The sequence below is a fragment of the Struthio camelus genome, chromosome 4, assembly GCF_040807025.1.
Source record: "Struthio camelus isolate bStrCam1 chromosome 4, bStrCam1.hap1, whole genome shotgun sequence".
Taxonomy (NCBI): Eukaryota; Metazoa; Chordata; class Aves; order Struthioniformes; family Struthionidae; genus Struthio; species Struthio camelus.
This window is the reverse complement of record NC_090945.1, coordinates 75,287,355-75,292,837: the sequence shown is the minus strand read 5'-3', so window position 1 is coordinate 75,292,837 and position 5,483 is coordinate 75,287,355.

Here is a 5,483-nt window from a genome sequence, read left to right as displayed (position 1 = left end):
GGGGAGGGCCGGCTCCCCGCCGGCGGGGGCAGGTGCTGCCCTCCTGCGGGTGAACACCACCCCGCGGCGGGGAAGGCAGCGGGGGCTGGTGCGCAGGACGTGAGCGGCTCTGGGTGAGCAGGGTGGGTTAGGAACGTGAACACGGAAGAGGAGCGGTTTGAAGAGGGCGGTTGTGATCTCTGCGAGCTGGGGGGCGGGGGGAGGTTAGAAAGCCGGCGGCCATTTTGTCCTCCCTCACACCTTAGCGCCGTCAGCGTTACTAACGGCGTTCGTCCCGACCACATCGGTTAGGCCCCGCTTGCGCTGTTAAGTGCCGCGGCATTTGGACTGCGAATCGCTGCTTGCAGGTGGTGAAACTGAGGCGCAGAGAGCGCAACATGCCCCGCAGGTGCTCAGCCATACCCAGCGCCACGGCTTTGCGCTGCCCAGGGGGTCCGACGGGGCTCCCCGCCCTCCTCTACTTCAACAGAAGATGTGGTCGTTTCTGTATAATCTGGTAATAAGTGAAAGTATTGCCCAAGCCTTAATTCTGTGGGGCTTTTTTTAAAAAAAAAAAAGTATTTATCATTGTTACAAAGCATTTAACAACACTTTTGGTTTGAACACGTCACACTCTGTTAACTACTCATCGGGGCACTTCATGCAAAGAAGAAACCGCACAAAGTAAACCTTGCCAGCGTGAGCCGCCCTCGTGAACAAACACTTAACGGTTGCTCAGAGGTAGCAACTAGTCCCGCTCTTCAAATTAAGTAATTGAGGTATGGGTGGAGCTGATTTTCAGAAACGTTACCTGGACTTAAGGAGAAAGGCCTCTGACATGGCTCACCTGCAGGCAGCACCAAAGCCACTGGGCAAGTTTTTTTTGCTGGGTGTAACATTTTAGACCCTTGACTTTGGCTTCCAGTCCTGCCTTCCCTTTTCTCCCGGAGAGAGATGCTGCTCACGCGGTCCTGCAAGGGAGCACCTCAGCCTTTCTCCCAGCAGGACCCTGTCAACCAGGTGCAGGGAGGCAGTCAGTGATTAATTTGGTGACCAGCAGCATCCGGCTGCAGCATCATGAAGAAGGAGAAGTGATAACACAGTGTCCTTTAATTAAGCACCTTCTGAATGCACTAGGTTGCATCCAGAATCCCCTGCTACAGCCAGTGTTTTGTTGTTTCCCCTGTCACAGGACAGAGTCAGTCCATCACAGTAGTACCCAAACAACTGCAGTCTCACCTATATAAAAAGAAAGCATATATGATAGCTGAAGACATTAGTGTGAAGAAATGGGGTCTTACGAAGAGAAAATTGTGAAATTTTGCTGCACAACACACCTTGGCTCTTCTAAAGAAGACGATATGATTTGCTAAATAATTTTATTTACAGTGAAATACCTAAAGTATACCAAATGTTTATATTTTGATATAAAGTTGCCCTTTAAAAAGAAATAATAGAAGAATAAAAGAATAGCAATAAAAATGAAGAGTATTAGATCTGAAACATAGATCAGAAAGAAACTAGGTCTCTGCGTGTGTATGTGTATAACATGAATTTTTTAATTATTTGCAATGACCTTAGTTAAAGGTCATTAACTTTGGTTGGGAGGTTGGGAAAAATGTTTCAAATTACAAATAATAATCTACGAGAAACTACCGTTAGGCTGCAGAATCTTTCATAGCAGTATTGGTATTAATTATCTCCCTCTGTGCTCACACTTGGAGACTTCAAACAGAATACAGGAAATGTAGGAGGAAGATGGACAGATAAGTAGAGCACCGTGACAGAAGAGTTTGCAGTCTGGGATGAATGAGTGCAAGGAGATTCATGGAGTCTTTTCATAATTGCATTTTCAATTTGAATCCCATTAACTTAGCATGAAAAAATCTAAAAGGCATTTTCAGCTGATGGTTGTCTAGCACCCAAGTAAAACAAACATCATGATTTCTCTTAGATAAGCATGTATATAGCACTGTCACTGCTAGGACCGAGTGTTAATCATATTCTGAGGGGTACTGAACAGGCTCTTTTTGTTACGGGAGACAAAACAAGGACTGTAAGGCATAACTCAGTCTCTATAACCATTTTCTTTTCCAAAATCTATTCTAACAATTATGACAGAGAGCAAGGCTAGGGAAAAAAATCAGTCACACCACGTATTGAGTGCTTTTCTTGGGAATAATAACAGGTTTCATTGCTTAGTGCTACTTACCAGGCACTTTTCACTAGAATTTGAATTCATTCAAAATTCAAATGTAGCATTAAAAGCCATTCAAATGATAACTCATTCAATGAGAGTTCTACGTCATTTTGGAAAAATGACCGTTTCATGGGTTCTGAATCACCTACTTCTAGTGAAAATGATGCTTACTCAATAGCTGAAAGGGAGGTGCCTCAAGACAAATTGAAAGCAATGCAGGAAACTGTACTGGTGACTCAGTGGGTATCTGTCTTCTCTCCTGATGACCAAATTGTGGTTTTATGCAAGCCCTGAAGGATAAAGAGGCATGTAGTTGCCTTGCCCTTAAGAAAGCACCAGGAGTTGGCTATGAAAGTCACCTTTCTCATTCTAAACCCTCTCCTTCCCTTCCTTAAGAGAGGAAAAAATCCTTTCGGGCTTTTTTGACGTTAATTTTTGACATTGTGCTTGCTCATTGGCACCTCCTGGTGTACATACAGGACAGATTTAGGGCTCCAGTCTGTTTGTGCTTCTGCCTGGCCACATACATCTCAGAACCACAGACACTCGTCCCTCCTGTGCTGCTGTGTATAGCGTATGTAGCTGTGATAGCGAAGAATGGGGGTGCATTACACTGCCCAAGATTAATGGTGAAATGATGTCTCACTTAGTGTTGTGCTGGGCTTCTCTATGCTAGTAAAGAAAGTGCCCTTTGGATTCACAACTCCATAACCATTGAAAAGCATACTGAATTGCTTCAGTAAAAGAGTATTTTCCACTCTGTCTTGTCCCAGTCCAAATTGGGTAATTACATATCAGCTAGTTTAAATCAGTCTCTCTCTTTCTCAATTTAAATCACACAGAGTATTCTGATTTGTACACTATTGTAAATCCTGTTATTCTAATTAATCTCTGTGTATTCATATGTTTTATAAGCTTCTTTGGAGTGAATTTTTATATAATTAAACTTTCTTGTTACTGTTTACTTAATATGGTTAGAGTTCAGAAACATTCACTTTGGTAACCTCGCTATACAAACTGTGTAAGTTAACGGCCACTCTGACCTCGCCATTCAGGTCTCTAAATTAGGAGCACATGTTTAATATTCATCCTCAGTTCCTTGCAGGAGTATTTTGAAAAGAAATCCAAAGCTCACTTTAAACTGGAGTAATAAGCACTGTTTATTTATCAGGTTGTCTGCATTTCATTTCCTGAACTGAATGACTGGAGTCTGTTTGCACTCCTGACATTGCAAGTCTCACAAGCTGATCCAAGAGAACATCTGTCAGTTTGTTTCCAAGACTGGACATTGCAGGAGAAAAGAAGGGGTGGAGGTAAAATAAGACTTGCACAAACGCATCAAGTTCAAACAAAGTGGGAACTTTCTCAGGTGCCTTTATCAGCCAGTGTCTTAGCCAGTGTGATCAGCTGTGTCTTACGAATAGACTTCTAAAGTCAATCTGTCTTTCTCTTGCTCTCTCACTCGCTCTCATTCTTTCTTTCTCTAACAGTGCTGAAAAGCAGGGGTCATTTTTCTTTCCTGTGTTCCGGCCAAACTCATGCCAATAAATAATTTTTGGAAGCAGTACTGAATCCCAGAAATGTATGAACGTAGTACTTTCTCAAAGTATACTGGAAGCAAATTAAAAGATCAAGAGCTTGTTCTCCTTTAACGTGAGACACAGCTACTCTGAACTCATTGAATTTGGTGCAGGAGAAAAAAGGTAGGCCTTTGGCACAGAGACAGGATTATTTGAAGGAAACGCCGCAGCCCACTCTGTTCTTCACTCTGTTCCCAGCCAAAAGAACAGTTTATGTTGGTTTGTTTAAGGGGAGGAAATTCAGACTGTTAGTTACAGAACTAGCCTAGAAGTCTTGTGCTTCAAATTCTGTGACAATCTTAACAGGTCTTTTTCTAGCTATAAAAGAGGGAATTATATCTCAAACTGTAATCATTAAATGTAAGATCTATAGTGAAAAGAGAAGTTAAGTGTATACTTGAACAAGTGTTTGGGAGGGGACAGGGGGACTTTTTTTTTTTTGGTTAAGAAAATACTGATTCATAAAAACAGAAGGTATCCAGAGGAACAAAGCATAACAACTTTTGTTTGGAAGAGCTGCTCAGTGTGCGTGGATGTGTTTGAGGAGGCAGAGATCTGCTCAGAATGTATATTTGAAAAGGGAGGAAGAGGAGAAGGAAAGAGGGAAAGAGAAGATGCCTTCATTTTTCACCTTCAAGAGTCTAAGAACAAAAGCTTTTGATGTTTTTCTGAAATACAGAAGACCCAGATTCAACTGTCTGCTCTTTCTGCTTAAGAATAGGGACTTGGCTTTGGCTTTTGTCCTTTGCTGCTGAGTATTCCAACAGCTTGGGAAGATTCTGTTCTCTTATATACAGCGTTAGAAGCTTTAGTTTTGTGCAGAAGCAAAATGAAAGCAGATAGCAAACCTGCTCTCCTATCTGGATTTCCTGCTTTACAGCCCACCCTGCTGTAGGTGCCTCTATGCCTTTCCATTAATGGGACACAAAAATTGTGTGAAGGGCTCTTTGGCAAGCACCATCTGGGCGTGCTGGGAAAGTACATCTCTGCTGCTCTCTAAGAGTCAGCGCACCACATCTGAAGCTGCAACGGCAAGCTTAGCTAGCTGCTGAGAAGGGTTAGGGAGACTAGGTAGACCTATGGTTCAGCAGGATGCAGAAGTTTGTAGTTCTTCAAAAACATTGCTGTACTTTTCCTTATCCCTTGTCAGCTCTCCAAAGAGAGATACCATGACACCTACTGCTATCAGTTCAGCATGTGTGAAACTATCTGAAAGCAAGTCAGAGAGGGCAATTCTTGTCAATTTAAACTAGGCTTTTGTGGGTTCTTCAGACAGGACGCTTTGCCAGAGCCACACCACAGTCTGTTCCTGCTCATAGGCTAGTAGTGTGTGTCATTTCAATTTGTGGAACCAAGAGTTGCATGGCAATGATCATGAGTAATAGAAACTCCGTGTTCTTTCTTCTAAACAGCTGTAGTGAATCAGAGGAAAACATTCAAATATAAATGGTATTTTGCCTCTTTCTGCCTCTTGCTCTGCTCCATTTTTGACCACCTGCCTAGAATCTCAGTATACCCCCTCCCAGCTGATGCACTCCTGTAGATATACATATCCTGCAAGATCCTGCTGCATGCAGAAACAATAGTATGAGTTAAAGGAAGGGGAGTGAGTTTGAGTGGAATGAGTTAAAAGGAAGAGTCACTGTTGGATGTTTTCTACTCAGCTGGACCCAATAAATTCACTTTAGGATGCTTAATGAACAGCCTGAAGCAACCTAAAAGTG